Source organism: Lepidochelys kempii, chromosome 2, assembly GCF_965140285.1.
Source record: "Lepidochelys kempii isolate rLepKem1 chromosome 2, rLepKem1.hap1, whole genome shotgun sequence".
NCBI lineage: Eukaryota > Metazoa > Chordata > Testudines > Cheloniidae > Lepidochelys > Lepidochelys kempii.
This window is the reverse complement of record NC_136381.1, coordinates 204,704,019-204,723,827: the sequence shown is the minus strand read 5'-3', so window position 1 is coordinate 204,723,827 and position 19,809 is coordinate 204,704,019. Positions and strand designations below refer to the sequence as shown.

The 19,809-nt window shown below is 38.1% G+C and overlaps 1 protein-coding gene across 2 annotated transcripts in view; it reads left to right on the top strand.

Moving 5' to 3' along the window:
* The window catches only part of PLCL2 (phospholipase C like 2), a 189,622-nt gene that overhangs the window by 80,140 nt on the left and 89,673 nt on the right, over positions 1-19,809 (top strand). The gene's annotated exons all lie outside the window — the stretch shown is intronic.

The following is a 19,809-nucleotide window of genomic DNA, read 5'->3' as shown; positions in this document are numbered from 1 at the left end:
TGTGGGGCTATAAAAGTGCAATATAGACTTCTGTCTTGGGCTGGAGCCCAGGCTTTGAGACACCATAAGAGAGAAGGAGCTCAGAGCCCAGGCGGCAGCCTGAGCCTGAACATCTACATGGCTATTTTTAGCCCCACAGCCCAAGTCCTGCAAGCCCAAGTCTGCTGACCTGGATTCTGAAATTCCATGGCTCTTTTATCTCAGTGTAGACATACTCAAAGGGCTAGATTGTAGCATTTAGCAATAGCCTTGTGCTGAGGGCTCCTGCAGGGGGACACGCGAAATGTTACAGCCCTTTAAAGGAGAAAGCTTGTTATGAGTTGGGTTAAAAACCTATTGAGGCTGGATGTGAACTCACCTTGCAGTTAACATAAATGTAAAGATAAATATCACTTAAGACAAAATGTGTGCGTGAATCTACCCAGGAGCTTTTGGGCTGAGTATTGTTTTGGTAAGTGTGAGAGAAAACACACAAAAATGGACACAGTCAAGAACACAGAGAGAGAAACAAAGGGAGAAAAATACAAGAAAGCCTAGGTGTAGTAGCCTGTGAAGACAGTGTGGCCCTGCAAAAAAGTTAGAGAGTGAGCTTTTGGGTCTGTTGGATAAAATAGCTTGGGGCTGTAAGCTAAGAAATTGCTCCTTTTTGTTCTTGGTTCCTTCTGCATTCATAGACACAGGAAATTGTACAGTCTTTGTACATAAACAAAATTGCATCAAAGAAAATGCCAGACTCTATCAGTTTCTGCTTCCAACTAGAACATCTCCAGGGCCCCAAAATTTGACTAGCCACTTGGATCAAAAGGAAAACACATGGACGGTCTCTGCATGGACGGTCGGCTCCACTGACTAGTGTGTTGGTGAGTCAGCTGTACTGACTGCTCCTCATCCCTTTGTAGAAGGCCCTGCAGTTCACCTGAATGAAGGCATTTCCATTCTGTTTACGCAGGCCATCGAAGTGGAAAGGCTCCTTTCCTGCTTTGTGGTTATGTAAGTTTTTTGTAGGGTTGTCAAGTGATTTAAAATAATTAATTGTGATTAATCGCACTGTTAAACAATAATAGAATACCATTTATTTAAATAGTTTAGGATATTTTCTACATTTTCAAATATATTGATTTCAGTTACAACACAGAATGCAAAGTGTACAGTGCTTACTTTATATTTATTTTTTATTACAAATATTAGCGCTAAAAACAAAAGTAATAATATTTTTCAGTTCACCTAATACAAGTACTGTAGTACAATCTCTTTATCATGAAAGTTGAACTTAGAGATAAATGTGGAATTATGTAAAAAAAAATAACTGCACTCAAAAATGAAATAATTTAAAACTTTAGAGCCTACCAGTTCTCTCAGTCCTACTTCTTGTCCAGCCAATCGCTCAGATGATTCTATGATTTTTCCTCTGCCTAAAGTAAACAAATAAATCATTCTTACTGTTTCCTATCCAGAAAATGGATCGTATTAAAGAAATCATATAAAGTAATTTGTTCTGTGCAGCTGGTATTTTCCCCTTGATTTGTTTTCACTATAATTTAGTGTATGGTGGAAACTGAAGAATGTTCACTACATCTTTAGAAGTAAAAGGGAAGATTTTTAAATTTGTGAATGGGAGTTAGGTAGCCACTCTGAATGAAAAATAACTCCACTTTGTGCCTCTGAAATCTCATCGTAAGTGATTAACTTTTTATGTTTCTCAAGATTTCTGGTATTTCAACTTACTAAATTACAAATTTGTGTATATAATACAGAAACACACACACACAATTTTTTTTAAACAATAAAAGCTTAGATTCTGCAGAAATTGTTGATGTTGGTTATACTTGTCCCAGAAAAGTTACTGCTCCCTGTGGGTGAGTAAAATTTTGCAAGACTATATATTAGTAATCAATGCTTTTATCTTTGTTTTGAAGGCACCTGTGCATTGTGGTATTTGTCCTCTCTGCAGTAAGAGAAGGACAGAATGAGTGTGAAGACTGAACTACTTTCTTGAGATGATTCCCCAAGGTCAAGGTGTCTGTGGGTGCTGGGATAGGAGGGTTGGCAGAGGGTATCTGAGGAAAGCATGGAACTGTTGGGGATGGTCGAAGGGGAAGCTTGAGAAGAGGTTTAGCGGGGAAGTTGGGGACAGGGCTGGCACTACACTCTCTAATCCTCTGTCTCTGCAGCTGCTGTTGTCACCATTGCTGGCTGCTCCTTCCCTTCTTGGATCTAGCCCGGGGAGCAGTAAGAGAGGAGGCAAAGTGGCTGCCCACTGAGCCTGTGCCACAGCTGGACTGTAGGAATGCAGTCAGGGCTGCCAGATGTGTGTGTCAGGTGCAGTGCATGACACTTGGCAGTCCTGTTCTCCCGAAACAGTTTTAAAGGTTTTGTTTTGTTTACTGGCGTACAATATATCTACAAACAATTAAGGAGACTTAATTTGTTTTGTTTTAAGAAAAATATCATTTTGCCTGAAGACTTCAAAATGGTTTACAAAGATAAAGAAATATTATCTCATTTTACAGATGAGGAAATTAAAGCCCCAGTCCTCTATACTAAGGCTCCAAACCTTCAGGCATCTATGCAAGTACTTAACTTTACTGAATTCAATGTGACTACTCACAGTAGTAAAGTTAAGCACATTCATATCTTCTTGCAGGATCTGGGCCTAACACACACACAGGTTTAGGGTCTTGCCCATTGGCTTCACTGTGAATCAGTGTTAGAGCCAGGAATAGAACCTAGGTTATCCAACTTCTGGCTGTGTGCACTAGCTGTTACAATATCAGTAGTGCTATAGTATCTTGCCTCTTTGTCTTGATATATTAACATTTGTCCTTGTTCAACAGAAAGCATTTTCCATTTGTAAATAATGTACATTTACTTAGAGTTGTTAAAGATCTAAGATGTATTAGAAATAATGCAGAATCTCTTCGAAGCTTCACAAAACACTTTCTATATTGCAACGTTCAACCATAATTATCTAGTTATCTTTGTAGGTCATCTCTCCACATTTTTGTTTTAAACTTTGAAGGCACACAGCTGTATTATGGAAGATATTTCACCAATTTAGACAAATTGTTGTTTACATAAGAAACAAGAAACGAGATAATTCCATGCTCTCTATCACTGAAATCCAGGTTACATCTATGAATACTTTAAAAAGTATTTTAAAAATTTCCTCTTTGCAACTTCTGCTTATGTATTTCAACATTCTGAATAATAAGTCTCATTGATATGTGTTGATTACGGTTTTCAGAAGAAAAGGTGTCTTGTTTAACTGCAATACTAATTCATTTTTGAAAACCGTTTTGATGCTATTGAAGTGGAAATGAAAATGCTAAATACTGTGAATGGAAATAACATGTCACAAGCACTGTTTCAGCATGAACTGAAGGTTCCCAAGGAGCACGTTTCCTCTCCATTTGCTCATTCATAGAATCATAGAACTGGAAGGGACCTCAAGAGGTCATCTAGTCCAGTTCCCTGCACTCAAGGCAGGACTAAGTATTATCTAGACCATCCCTGACAGGTGTTTGTCCAACCTGCTCTTAAAAATTCCCAATGATGGAGATTCTGCCACCTCCGTAAGCAATTTATTCCAGGGCTTAACCACTCTGACAGTTGGGAAGATTTTCCTAATGTAAATAATTTGAAATAATAATAATTAATAATGAAAATAATTTTCCTCCCTCCTCCTTGTAACACCCTTTTTATGTACTTGAAAACTGTTATTATGTCCCCTCTCAGTTGTCTCTTCTTCGGACTAAGACCTGGAGACCATTGTAGACCTCTCTGTTATTATTGCTCTGGATTGGAATAATGTTAAAGACACAGGGACTGGTTAACAGGGTTAAATTAAACAATCTGTGATGATAATGAAGTAATTGCACTATTCTGAGGGGAAGATGGGGATGGATATTGAGATGCTTGAATTTTGGTTTTGTGTGTGCAAAAGTGAGGCTTTTGTTCTATTTTGAAGGATGAAAGCAAACACTCAGAACCTTCTTCAGCCACAGAGTTTTCTACATCTTGTTATGCCAAACAGAAATTTTCATTTGAAGCCTTAAAAGTCTCTCCAAATCCTCAATGACTTGACCATAAGGAATAAAATGTATCTTACATAGTTTTGCCATCCCGCTAGGGTAAGAAAAATCCTGATGTCCAGCTGGCCAGCACAGTAAGTGAAATTTAATTACTTGCAGCCAGCTGTAGAAGCTGCTAGTTTGCATTTAAAAATCCTGGGTGTATTGATTGACCAGCATTTTCCATTTGAGGCTGAAAATGAACACTTACTTTTACCCAGTGCTGCTGGAACGCTTTTTATAGTGGGGGTGCTGAAAGCCAGCAAAAACTATCCCCAAACTTTTTAGCTCATGTCCCCCCATTCCCCCCAAGTTGAGTACGGACACAGGACCAGCAGCCAGGACCCCCGCATGCACAGCCAGCCCCGGGGCCAGCAGCCGGGACTCCACCCACAGCCCAGAGCGGGGCCGGCACCTGGGACTCCGGGTGCGCAGCCGGCATAAAACCTGGGGGTGCTGTAGCACCCCCTGCCTCCCTACTTCCCATGCCTATGGTTTTACCTTGGTTTCCTTATAATCAACACTTAATAACAGAATAAGTGTTCAGCCCACTGGTTTGCTAAATTCATCATTTGGTTCCACTCATTCATTTGTTTACAGGTGCTGACTTTTTTGTTTTTGCTGGTGGGTGCTCCGCCACTGCTCCACTCCAAGGCCACGCTCCCACTTTGCATCTTCCCCTGAAGCCCGGCCCCTGCTCTGCCTCTTCCCGCCCCTGCTCCGCCTCTTCCCCCGAGGTCCCTCTGCCCGCCACTTACTCCTCTCCACCCCTTCCCCTGCGCACTACTCACTTCTTTCCAAGGCCCCCCCACCCGCTGCTCAATCCTCTCCCCTGAGGCTCTCCTCCCCCCACTCTCCATCTCCTGCCCTGAGGCCTCCCTGCCCAACCGCCGCTCGCTCCTCTCCACCCTTTCCCCCAGGCACCTCCTGTTTGCTCCTCTCTGTCCCCTTCCTGAGGCTCCCACCGCTCGTTCCTCTCTGCCCCTCCCCCAAGCACCTGCTGTCTGCTCCTCTCTACTCCCTCCCCAACCCTCCCCCGCCCACCGCTCACTCCTCTCTGCCCCCTCCCTGAGTGCCTCCTGCCTGCCGCTCGCTCCTTTTTGCCCCCTCCTGCCTTAAGGGTGAGTGACAGGGAGGGGGTGGAGAGGAGTGAGTGGCAGAGGCCTCAGGGGAAGCAGCAGAATGGGGGTGGGAGAAGGCGCAGCATGGGCGGGCTATGGGGGAAGAGGCTGAGTGGGGGCAGGACCTTGGGGTGGAGTGCAGGCGAGGTCACACTTTGAGAGTGCTGAGCACCTCCTATTTTTTTTTTCTGTGGGTGCTTGAGCCCTGGAGCACCCACGTAGTTGTTGCCTATGCATTTGTGCTTCAAGAAGAGTAATACAAGGTTAATTATGTCATGGAAAGTGACATGGAATAAGGGACAAGACAATAACTTGACTAAATTGAACTAAGCAATAAAAATATATCCAAATGCTGCGTGCGATATACTCATAAATATAAAGTAAAATAAATAAACAATAGCTTATTTTTTAAATTCCCACAATATTGGCTCTCAAAAAAATTGAGACAATTTGTATTTTCTTACCATACATTTGTTTGAGGTCCAGGTTGCCTTAGGACATTTCACCTTAAAAAACATTTTCGTAAACTTCAACCCTTTGTGATTGGTTGGGGATCACTTGCCTGCATGGAAAATTTTCTTTTGAGATATTTTTTGTTAATTTCTTTATTGGTCCTATACATTTGAGTGCTACTCAAAAGGCAGATCTATTAACTTGTATTGCACTTGTACTGTAACTATATGCTATGAAGGTCAACAGACGAGAAAACAGAAAGTTGTGCTGTCCTCAGTACTTTGTTTCTAAAACTGATACCAGAGAAGATAAAAATACACACCCAGTTAGCCATAGAATGACACATACTCCGTAGTATCAGTTTTATTTATTGACTTTAATTGAAGTTAAAAGCTGGCCTAACTTTTATTCCTATTTTAATTATTGCTGAAAAATAATATTGGTAATAAATCTCAATTCTGCATATTAGTAATATTACAAAAATTGCAATATTATGCAAAATAATTTGTATATTTGAAATGCAAAAAGAAAAAATGTATTAAGGCACTAATAAAGTTTACAACTAAAAGGCCAGAAAATGCAAAAATTACTATTCCATAAGGAACACTGGCACAGCTTTTTGCATATTCTGTATGTTGCATGGTATGCTGTGTATGATTTTTTTATTGTGCTGCATACACTTATGCATTTGAGTAGTCCCATTTTACTTGGACTATTCTTTGAATTATGAGTTTGGAAGATAAATGTCTTCTCTTTCTCTCAATAGACCTGTCCATGTGACCCTTACCCCTGTTTCATCTTGTTGCCAGATTTCACTATTTTGTCCCCTGTATCAGAACCTGGCATTTTCTTTATCTCTTAATTAGTTATGGTAACAGATCTCAGGGTGTTCCTAGTTAATTCTCTCTCTCTGTCTCTCGGAATGCTACTTCATTTAGGTGAGGAATAAGCCCTACTTAACTTGCGATATTGCAGAAATTGCGGATTCCGCAATTTTTGGCTTCCACCATAGTTTTGACAACGGGAGCTGTGGAGCTGACAGTGGGAGCTCTATCCTGTCAGCCCTGGGCCTCTGCTCTCAGCGCCAGGCAGCCGACAGCTGGAGCCCCTGCTCTCAGCCCCGGGCCCCTGCTCTCAATCTCAGGTTGCCAACAGCAGAAAATTGTGGAAAAATAATAATGGACTTTATTATTGCAAATAATAAAGTCCATTATTACTTTTCTGCAATTTTTCATCGCTTGTCCGCAACTCTGCCGCATTTTTTTACAATCATCCCACAATTCAAGTAGGGCTCTAGTGATGAAGTTATTTTGGGGAAAGAAAACAGGCAGCTCAACAAGGTTTAATCCTAGTTTAGTTATTGATTTTTAATAGCATTCAGTTAACTGAATAACTAATTCGCTTAATTTTGTATTTACCCTTTTTAGTAATAGAAATAATTTTATGTGTTTGTATGCCCTTTTTGGACCTACTATGTAATGATCTATTAATGTCATAGATTTGGAAAAGTGGTAATTCTACATATTTCAGGCCATTCTAGATTATACTGAAGTGATTGCTTGATTGAACAAGTTAATATATGTACTACTTGACCAAAGCCAAATTTCACTTACACTTATATAATTTTTACTAGTACGAGTGCAAGAATTTTTATAATGTTCAAACAAATAAATAAAATGTCATTTTCTGAAATGATTACCTAATAAATCAATTTAGATTTTTGTTCTGCGATCCAAGATTTTATTTTATATGGAGAAAGTTATTCCAGCTCATTGCAGGTCTCTGTTCTGATTTATATAACTGTTGTTGACTTCTCTTTGATTGTGTTGATGTAAGTGAATCTTTTTTGTGTGTTTACTTTAAATTTTTGGCATGTAATGCATCGTGCAAAAATGTAATGAATATATAGTGAGTACTAATGTTAGAAGTTCAATATGCATATTGTACTCCTGTCACAGTATTATAATCGCCTATGGAAATGACAAGGACCCTTTTTTTAGCTAAGTTTTGAGCCAAATAGTAAAGATCAATATACATTAGAAAGAAGCTATAAAGTCAGATTCTTGTATGTTTTAGGAGTAATCTGTGCCACTTCTGTGGCCATAAATCTTTTCATTTCACAGTAGATAAAAATTTAGGGAGACTGACATATCCTTCAGGTATCCATATGGGGTTGATAACCTTTCAGCTCCAGGCAGTTTTTATTTTGACTACTTTTAATCACCATGTTTTCTGAATATCACAATTTAGTATGGAAAGTTTTGTGCTATTTCCTGTTTACTAGCTTTACACAAATCATTATTGCAATATAACTATATGAATTTTTTAAAAGGTTAATTACTGGATCTGGGATTTTCAAAAGGGCCCAAGTGAGTTAGGCCCCCAACTCCTATTGAATTTTGATGGGGTCTGGGCACCTAATTTGCTTAGGATCCTTTAGAAGTTCTTCCCTGAAGGATGAATTGTAATCAACTAAAGAAAATTCAGAGTTTAGACTTCTAATCTGTACTTCACTCACTCATTGCATTTGCAATAATCTACGGCAGTATAAGCAGTTGCCTGAGATACTACTTACTTAATTTTTTCAGTGAAGACACAAAAGGCCCCATCCCATGAGGTGCTGACCACCTTTAACTCCTTGGTTTTTTTTAAAGATTGTTTTTAAGTGTGCTTGACTATTTAATTATTGTCACCATCCTTTTATTATTGGATACTATTATCAAGTTCACTACTCCTGCATTATTGCTAAATAAACATAGCCACATTTCTATCGGTTACAATAACTCTTGCCACAGATGACTCTTAGCGTTACTTCAGATTTCTACATCAAACCACAGAATACAGAAAGGCTGGTTACTGTAGTTCAGGGGTTCCCAACGCGGTGCCCGCGGGTGCCATGGCGATCACCAGGACATTTTTGTGCGCCCGCAGGACACCCCGCCGCCGAAATGCTGCCAAGAAGGGAATATGCTATTCCCACAAGAAAGGTTGGGGACCACTGCTGTAGTTAGTTTTCAAATTTTAGAAATATCAAGGGTCGAATTCAGACATGGTGGAAGTGGGTGCAACACCTTTTGTATCAGTAGTGCAAGCAGTATATACTGTAATGTATTTCAAACTAGTTAATTTTCTATTTTAGAAAAACACATTTAGTGGACTAGTGTAGTCTTGGTTGTTACAAATGTGTAGTGAAATGTGTACCCTTTTTTAGAAGGGTAAATGATCAAGTGCACCTTTTACCATAGAATATACGCCCTTAAAAACAGCTTACTAAACTGTTTTGACATGTGGGTTGCATCATGATTACAGATGGAGGCTCTGGGCTGCAACTGTTCCAAATCAGCTCCTCTCACTTGTCAACGCATCATGCTCCCTGAAGCCAGTTGCTGATGAATCCACTTGCCTAGCCAGTGTTGCTCCTCTGCCATTTTCCATATTCCTTTATTTCCTGTTCTGGTAGGCATATCTCCTGCCTTTATCTTTGTTAATTCATGATAACAATAAGAGCAAACGGAAGTAGCTGATTGCATGCTTTTTCTGTTATGCTGTGGTTTAGCTGCTGGCAAAAGGGTCACGTATAAACTTCAGTTGCAGACTTACAGACTGTGGAGGGCTGCATACAGTGTCCAGGTTGCACTTCATTGTCCCCAGTTCTAAATTAATTTTAAAAATATGAGAACAGCAAGAGACCTAAAAATTAATTATTTTAACGTCCCTTGCAACAGCAAAGAAATTGAAATTCTGTTGTTTAATTTCAACACTTTCCAGTTCAGGTATTTAAAAAGTAACTCATGTAAATCTCCTTTAAGCTTTACATGTATGTATCTTTTCAGTGTATGTGTTCGAGAACATTTACAGTAGCCAGTTACAAGTATATTACATAAATTTTTGAGACATGGAGAATGTCCACATAAACATTGCCAGCTTTGCAGTTTGAATATGAACACCACCTTTTATTTTGCTGAGTTTTGTCAGCTTGCTTAGTTGAGAACTTTACCTTTAGGTCTTGTTTTGAGGCTTTAAAAGTACATTAGCATTATTAGTATTTTAAGCTAACTGCATGCATTGGTTACTCAAATCATAAGGTTTCACAGTTTTATGTTTTAAAAGATTGCAATCAAATAGATTTAAAGTTCGTCAAAGCTTTTCTGATGGACTGCAATTTGGCTTCAGACTAGCATTAAGTGGTTTTACTGCTTTCTTTCTTGGGAAATAATTATACTTTTATATGCTGAGTTGATAATACACAAAGCAATATTAACTCAAAATACAGATGTTGCATATTTTTTCTGAAAGGTTAAAGCTCAGTGCTTGATTTTTCCCACAATACTTCGGTCTACAAGGACATATGATGCATGTCTCAAGAAGGGCAGCTATGAGATCCCGTGGCAGAAGTCTCCAAAATTTTGAACATGTGGGCTGGAAAGTGGCTGTAAATAGAGGCTTTGGGCTGCAACTCCCAGCTGCTTGTCAATGCATTATAATTGTTCAGATCGATACATATGTCTATTATATCTCAACCTGCCAATCTTTATATTGCTCTTGATATGAAAAACTCTATTTTTGTTGTTTACTGGACCTCTTATATATATTGGTCCGTATTAACTTATGGCAACTGTTAATGCTTCGTTGCTACAGAATCATTCCAGTAATTTGTGAGAAGATGCACGTGTGAAGTGTGCTGTTCAGTATTTACTAGGGAGAAAGGAGTATATTTTTGCCCCTAAATGAGAAGTTTATTTCAACGCATATTGAAAACTGTAGTCCTTCCTCACAAAGATGCATGTAGAATGCGGTCTTTGGGGGGTTTGTTCATTTGTTTTTGAAATATATATTATTAATATTTATACACATTTTCTAGCAGTGTTTTCAACCTCTGGTTGCAGACTATGTCTAATGTGGGGGTCCATGAAATGTTGTCAATACCATAAAACATGGGTTTTGAACCTGTGGTCTGTGGACCGCTGGGGGTCCGCAGACAATGTCTAAGATTTCCAAAGGGGTCCACAATTTCATTTGAAATGTTTTAGGATCCCCAAATAAAAAAAAATTTGAAAACCAATGTCCTAAACACTCAAAAATCAGAAGGCAAATAAAAATAATGCAAAATTTATTATTTAAAAAACTCTTGATTTTTAAGACAATATCATGATTTTTGCAACCTGACTCATGGTTTTTAATTGCTTAGGGTGGACAACCATCTGCTAACCATCTAGAACATGGCTGACATATTGAACTGAACTAATACTGAGCTGTCAACCTCTGAAAATCAGGCCCTTTTAGGATGTTTCAATTTGAGCACCCAGAACTATACCAAAATCATGAAAGAACTCCTCATTGTCTTAGTAATTAACATAACGTTTGTATAGGTCATCAGATGAACCAAATTTATTTTGTATTCAATATGTTATTCTTTCATAGCCAGAACTGAATTTTATTTGTTTTTGAAGTTTTATTTCTTTACTTCCTTTTACATTAGGAATATCAGATTTTAACTACTATATTTTGGTAGAATGGTTCTAAGGAAGACTGGAGATCAGCAAAGGGAGGGACAAGAGTGTTGGAATCATTAACAGAGAACTTTTCTTGCATGTGTGTTAACAAAAACAAACAAAACCAAGAATTTTGAATAGTCTGATTAAAAATCCCTGACACTGAGTGGTCATTTTCAGTCTCTTATGATATCCTAATCCCATGAGTTCTCAAATAGTCCAAGGAGTCCTCCAGCAAACAAAGTGGACAAAGCCTGATAGTCATAAAGTAAAAATAAGTTGGAAAAAAATCCTCTAAAAGAACAAAAAACCCACAAATATTATACATTGCAAAGAAGTAAAAACCTGCAAAACCACACTTTTTTGTCCGTGACAGGTAAGATTTAAAGTTTACCCATGGGGAGATGAGAGTCTTCATTTTTGGACCTATCGTTTACACCATTCTGACTTGAGATATTCCCAGGGTTCCGGGTGGTCCTGTTGGCTAAGATTATTTGGGTCAGATCCTCATCTGGTGTTAATTGTCATAACATACTAACTGATGATCGGCTCCTTTATATTCAGCCTTATTAGCTTGACTTTTAAAATGAGAGCATCATCCAGAGAATGAACAATTATGTTTGTTTCAGATCAGGAGCTAGTCAGAATGGATCTATCAACAGGAGAAAGTTGTCAGACTATTAAGTGCTCATTAGATGCTCTAATGGCAGACGGACATAGTGCCAAGCTATGAATAATGTCTTCTGGGTAGGAAAAGTATGGGAAGAAATAAGATCCAATGTTGCTGCTTATTATTAACTCATGTTTGGCTTTCCCCTTCCTACGTCACTGCCAACTGAGACTGCTCTTTTAAATGAATAACATCAGTGAAAGTAGAAAAGACCATTTGGGTCATTGCTCTTAGAAACTCTGTTGCTGCAAGATTTTTCAGAGCTAGACCCTTAAGTGAAAGTAGGTTTTGCAAGGTATGCAGTCTAGACAGAGGTTTGTCCTGGAGTTCAGTGTTGTTTCCATCTGTAACTTTTAGAAGAATGTGAAAACAGTATTCTCAGGCTCTTGGGAGATATGTGATTCCTGTTGTGTGAGGGGAGCAAGCATATCCGTTAACTTAGTAGCTAATAGTCTTTCATTTCATTTCATTTCAAAGTTAATGATGTGTGCAGTTCTTCTCTCAGGCTGCTTTAATATTTAGGCAAGATGTTCTGGTCTCTTTTGATTCATAGGGCACAGGACTAGGAGACTTAGGTCCTATTTCTGGCTCTGCTACTGACTTGGGTAAGTCTCTTAAGCCAACAGTTTCAAACCTGGGTGCCTAACAATAGACACCTATATAAGCAGGCTGATATTCAAAGGTGCCAAGCACTCATAGTTCCCATTTATTTCAATGGGAGCTGGGGAAGCTCAAAACCTCCAAAAATTATCCTTTTTGTTGTTGTTGTAGTAGGTGGTACTAAGAGTTAATGACCCAGGATGGTACTTCTGTATTTGTATGAGAGAACCTTCAATGGTAAGTTATTTTTACAGAGTTTTGAAAGGTATTTTAGAGTTTATATCTCAACTATGTACATATTTACTTTTATAGCATGTCACTTGTTAACAACACAAAACATTACATGTAAAGAAGAGGAAGAACCTATATATTTTTGAGAAGCTGATAAAATTGCTAAGTAGTGCACTAAAAGAAACACGTTAAAGACACTAGGAATGGATTGACGATGCAAAAAGCCTAACCTCTTTGTGCACCTTTCCATCACAATCACAATCCTTATGTTCAGATGAGTGTAAGTACCGAGGACTGCATAGAGCTAGCACTGCTAGGAGCATTATCTATCCCAGAACGGACGGGGAGGATGTAGGGCAGCAGGATGGATTTGATTTAAATCACTAGTCAGGAAGACTCGATTTAATCATGGATTTCAATACGTACATAAAAGTGTATTCTTGTTGGTTGTTATAACTTCAATACATTGTGACGGGTTCAGTCACAGAGATCCCCTTGGGACTGTCACCTGATGTGCTGAAACTACCTCTGAGCCCATTTCCTTTGCCAGCTTCGGACTCCAGAACCGTGTCTTGTTGAGCCAGACATGCTAGCCTGCTGCAATACAGACCCTGGGTCTGAACCACACCCCCAAAGTTGCAGACTTAACTGAAAATGGCTCATCAAGTACTCCTGTCTCCAGCACCCAGACACCCAGTTTCCAATGGGATACAAACCCCAAATAAATCCTGTTTTACTCTGTATAAAGCGTATACAGGATAAACTCATAAATTGTCCGCTCTCTATAACACTGATAGAGAGATATGCACAGCTGTTTGCTCCTTCAGGTATTAATCACTTACTCTGGCTTGATTAATAAACAAAAGTGATTTTATTATGTATAAAAAGTAGGATTTAAGTGGTTTCAAGTAATAACAGACAGAACAAAGTAAGTTACCAAGCAAAATAAAACAAAACACGCAAGTCTAAGCCTAATACGTTAAGAAACTGAATACAGGTAAATCTCAATCTCTGAGATGTTCCAATAAGCTTCTTTCATAGACTAGACTCCTTCCTAGTCTGGACCCAATCCTTTCCCCTGGTACAGACCTTGTTAGTTCCAGCTCAGGTGGTAACTTAGGGATTTCTCATGACTGGCTGCCCCTTTGTTCTGTTCCACCCCTTTTTATAGCTTTGGCACAAGGCGGGAATCCTTTGTCTTTCTCTGTGTTCCCACCCCCCCCTTCTAAATGGAAAAGCACCAGGTTTAAGATGGATTCCAGTATCATGTGACATGGTCACATGTCCTGTGAGAACCCTAGCCTACATTCTTCCAAGGCTGGCCGGCAAGTACCCCGGAAGGTTTGCAAGTAAACAGCCATTTACAGGTCATTGATTGTGAAGCACCCCTAATGGCTTCCACTTAACATGTTTACATCAGTAGTACAAGTTTTTATCTGAATCTCCTAACTCCAGACATAGAAATAATACATGCAAACATATGGGATGAACACACTCTGTAGATCATAGGCTTTGTAATGATACCTTACAAGAGACCCTTTGCATAAAGCATATTCCAGTTACATCATATTCACATTTATAAACATATTTTTATAAAGCCTGTGGAGTGCAATGTCACATACATATTCTTCACAACTCAGCGATAGATGTAGGTTTCATTTTTAGAAGGTACACACTATACATTTTTAAAGTGATTTATTTTAAAAACTTTTCAGATTAGTATTACAGCTATATAGAAAATGAATGATTGTTTGGTTATTTCATTTACCAAAGGTAATTGAGGCAGGTATATATGAAGTCATTGGGAGGTGAACTATCTCCAATTCAACAGGTTAATAATTAATATGTAGAGGATTTTCTTGCCAACTGTATTAGGAGGAGAACATCACCAAACAGACATTTACATTTTTTTATTTAACTAAAACAGCAATGTTATTTATTCTGGATTTCTTTCTTCAACAGCAAACATATAATATTTTAACAAAACAAGCATATGAATTTTTGAATTTAGTTAAACATTCAAGTTTTTTAAAATCAGGTTTGTTTTTGTTAAAATTGTTTTTAATTAAAACAGTTAAATGAAATATGTTTTTAAAAAAACAAAAATTAAATTGACTGTGTCAGCCAAGTCAACATGAGAAACTTAAAATATTGGCTTCTGCAGCTAACTCAGTTGTTTTCACCTTCATTTTCCTTTTTGTTCATAATCTGAAAAAGAAAAACAAGCTTTCCTGCTTTTTCAGGTTCCAAGCAGTTTCTCAATTTGGAATGAATTAGTCCAAAGGAAGAAAATATTCTTTCTACACCGGCTGAAGAAGCTACTGCTGTTAAAAGTGAGATTATCACTTCAACAGTCTCTGAATCCAAGTGCTTAAGTGACTTCCACCAGTTCACTTGTGTGACTTTCTATAAACCATCATCAGCAAACATATATTTCTTGAATGGTTCACCCTTAGCTCTGAACTTTATTATATTTGCCATTATGGAGGGATGATTGCTGGATGTCCATGTCATAGTCAACTCCTCTTCTTCAGCAGTTAAGGTTTGACCCTGGTACCAAGTATTGAGAATATTTGCAAGAAAATGAGCTGGAGATAGTGCTTGTCCCATTCCTTTTTTTAATGCTTGTAATTTAACTCTGTCATTGCATATTTCTCTTTTTAAGATCTCACTCAGTTCCTTCCAAATTTCAGCAGCGTCAGCAATAAAACAGCTATTTATTTCCCTGCATTTTGTTCAAGGCTACAGAAATAGGCTTCAGGGTACTCAGCATGAGTTCAACATTTCTCATAAGCCCAATGTTGAGAACTTTGGTTGTGACAGTGCCATCTATTTTTTCACGATTTTGTTCACAAACTATCATCAGATTAGGCAAGTTCTTGGTATAGTGCTCAAAACTGTTCACTACTGAGTTTCATCGCACGTCTTGTGGGAGAGTTAGCTTGGTTCCTCCCATTTTTTTTCAGAGCAGCTACTGCTGAGTGGTTGTTATGGAAGTATTTTCCAATTTCAACAACATTAGCCTTTATTAGAAGTCTTTGGCTAGGAGGTGCATCAAATGAGCACTGCAACCATATGTTATTAGCTTGGGACTCTCTTCACTCGCTTCTAAATAATTTCTTCTCATCTTGGATTCATTTGCAGCATTGTCTGTGACCAAGCTGCATACTAGACATTTGAATTTTTTTCACAGTTTGTTATAGCTTTTACTGCTATTTCTTGTAAGTATTCTGCTGTGTGTGTATTTCCTGATGTATCAATTGTTTCTGTAAGGAAGACATTCCCTTCTTCTGTTGTCACACAAGCACATACAACAGGATACCTGTGGACATTGCTCCACCCATCAAGACTCAGGTTAACAATTTCACGCTCTAGACCTTTCGCACACTGCTCAGTTTCTCTTTCATACACTTTATCCAGTAATTAGCCTGCGACATGTGCTCTGCTGGGTGGACTGACCCACCAGGTAATTTTTTCATCAATTACCTCTTTTTGTAAGCTGCTGGTTCTTATCACAAAGTTATCTATGGTTGTTTCTGGATGATGGAGATTTTTTTTTCTTTTTGCTACAGATGATATACTGTGGCAATGTGACATACATGATGTGACTGAAACACTATCATTGGCAGATAACTCTAAAACTATAGAAAATGACGGTGACCTTGAAAGTGGATAGTCTTCAGGATCCAGTATGTTGAGGATGGATTCTCCTAAACAAAATAAGTCAATGCCGTTATTTAATTATTATTACTATCCTTCTCATTTAGTATTACTCATTGTATTCACTGACACTCAGTACTACTTTAAAGGTGAAATTGTAAAAGGAAGATCTGTCTATTTCAGCTATTTATTTTTTATCACAACTGCATCTAAAGTGATAGTACCATAGAGTAACAGCTATATTTTTTGCTCAAATATGAGAATTCAAGAATAGTCCAGAAGGAAGACAGGCAGTCCTTAAGAAAGAAGTATGAAATAAAAAAGTTTACCAACCTGAAGATCCTGCGTGTTCAGACATGTTCCTTTCATCATCTTCAACGCAGCTTCCTCCTGAGAAGGAACGCTTCTCATGATGTTGTTTCATTTGGCCAACCAGGCCTTGCATTTCTTTGTTGCACTGTTTGCATTTTGCATGCATACCTGTCATATCCACAGGTAGGGGAACTTAATTAAAATAGTCCCACACTGGGTCTCTTTTATGGCCTGCTGCCATTATAGGTTTTCCCTTCAAGTGAGAGAATGGTATGGCAGATCTCAAATCAATGAAGATACACTCAGAAAGACCTCAAAACGTCTGGAATATGCTGCTCAAACAGTTTCACTTTTGTTTCTACTGCCTGTCCCCCCCTTCTCGCATAAATCTCCAGACGTCTTCTACTTGTCCAGATCTATTCCACCCGCAACAATCTTCTATTCATTGAACTTTTTGAAACTTTGCACTTTTAGAGAGTGGTCAGGGATTGACTCTGTGTACACAAATTTGCAGAGGGACAATAGGGTTGAGGTCTGTTATTTCTCACCTCTATATATTATTTATTTCTTTTAAAACATTTTTTCCGTTAACAAGCATGTTATCTCTGGAGACACAAATCCACAGTTTGAGAACTGCAAAACTCATTTACAAAACTTTTCTTAAACATTACTTGAATATATTCTCATACTATAGAATTAGAATTTATAATCCCTATTTCATGATGAGATATCTTTGAGCTATAATGTATCTTAATTAAAACTATCTTGAGATAGGTTTTTCCCTCAAAAAGCATTTTATTAAAAAAAAAGATTTAAATTAAAAAAATCTGATTTTTTATTATTTTTTTAATCATTGATTTTTATCCACCCTAGTATTAATCTGAAGTAGTATTTTATTTGTTCTGTCTTAAAAAGTTTTCAAAAATGCACAAAACAATTCAGATTTCCCATGTCATCCACTTACTAGACATGTTTGTTTTGAGAGAGACAATGTAAGTGTGCTGTTGAGCTTGTCTGTTGGAGAATAAGAATTGGTATCCTAGTACTACAAGAATATAAAAATAAAAGACCGCTCCATGTAAATAATAATCAAATTTGTCACTGAATTTTATTGAAACTCAGAAAATAACTCTAATCAAATTGTTGCTGGAAATCAAAAATACTTAAAGAACAATTTATAATTAAGGACCAACTCCAAGAAGCAATCCAATGATTGCAGTGCAGTTTAGTTTGATCTGTAGTTAAAAAACACATGTAGAAGGCAACCAGTTTTTGCTGGTCTCATGGTTAGTCTTTTAAAACTGATTTTGCTGTCGTTAAAGATGCAATATTCATGTCTGATAAATTTATATTTTTATGTGGCACTACAAGTACCAAATATTAAACACTTGGCAAGGTGGCTTCACATATTAAATCATGAAAACAGAATTCTCCATTTTCACATCCAAATGAATATTTTCCAAATGCAATAATGGGAGAGGCATTTTGCCTTTTCTCTATTAGATTAGGTGCTATATAAAGGGTACCACATAAGTAGTGTTGTGAAATGCATATTTTTTATGAGTGTCCTTTGATTACATGTGAAAATGTTTCAGGAAATTTATTCTGTGGAAATGTATCTGTATATCAAATATTCTATTTGAATGGACCTACAACAATCTAGTAAAAGTACCCCTGCCGCTGCCCATATTAGCAATCTTTGCTAGCACTGGAATGAAAATTAAACAGATTTCCAGAGGTAAAGTACTAGCGAGAAAATTCTCCCTCAGAAACAAAAGAAAACAAAACACCCCACCAAAACTTTTCTATACAAATCTGGAAAAGTAATTATTTGAACCTTGCAGGAGGATACAAATAGAAAAATTGCTGTTCTTGAGATCTGATATCAAAGAGGTTCTTCCATGGGAACGATTGTGTTAGACCTTACAGATGAGAAGTTTCAGAGTAGCAGCCGTATTAGTCTGTATTTGCCAAAAGAAAAGGAGTACTTGTGGCACCTTAGAGACTAGCAAATTTATTTGAGCATAAGCTTTCGTGAGCTACAGCTCACTTCATTGGGTGAGAAGTTGAGTCCCTTTGCAAGACATGGCCATTTTTCAAACACTCCTAGAAATTTTCTCAGGCTGATTTCTGTCTGAATGGTGCAAGATAATGAACATATGTAGTTGTTTCTCTTTTGAAACTCATTATATATTGCGCTAGTTATTGTCATTCAGGTGACCTTAAACTGGATATGAAGTTGAGGGGAGCTGGCTAAGTGGTATTGTTTATCTTTAAAAAGTCATTTCTTGCAGTAGTTAATGTATAAGGAAACTTTAGGGTCAAAACAAAACAGAAATGGTGGGTAAATCATTGTTCTAAGGTTTCAGAGTAACAGCCGTGTTAGTCTGTATTCGCAAAAAGAAAAGGAGTACTTGTGGCTCCTTAGAGACTAACCAATTTATTTGAGCATACGCTTTCGTGAGCTACAGCTCACTTCATCGGATGCATACTGTGGAAACTGCAGAAGACATTATAGACACAGAGACCATGAAACAATACCTCCTCCCACCCCACTCTCCTGCTCACTTTAGATAAGCTATTACCAGCAGGAGAGTGAGGTGGGAGGAGGTATTGTTTCATGGTCTCTGTGTCTATAATGTCTTCTGCAGTTTCCACAGTATGCATCCGATGAAGTGAGCTGTAGCTCACGAAAGCGTATGCTCAAATAAATTGGTTAGTCTCTAAGGTGCCACAAGTACTCCTTTTCTTTTTGTTCTAAGGTTGAGGCTTTAAATTCTTTAAATTCTTCCTTAAGATACTCTTATGTGACACCTTCTACATCCCAATAATCTCAGCAAAGACTGTCCCCCAAATCACTACTGTACATCCCAATATTCCCCATCAGACTATCCTGTCTGCTAAAATTATTAAGCTGCCGTAAAGCAGCTAGATATGGCTAGTGGAGAATTTCTCCAGTTCAGGTTGGGAAGAATGTGTATCGGGGATGGTCAGTGGGCAGGATAAGGAGCGAGGAAGAGCTATGTGTGTGTTGTTTTGCCTGTCAGTACTTAGACTGTAAGTTCTGTGAGGACGTGACCTGTCTCTTTAATTGTGTATCAGTCTGGCTCTGGTATTTCTAAGGATCCTATCACCATGATATCTAAGCACTCTATTTAATAAGGTGTCAGGGATCTACAAATAATTACAAGGACTGCATG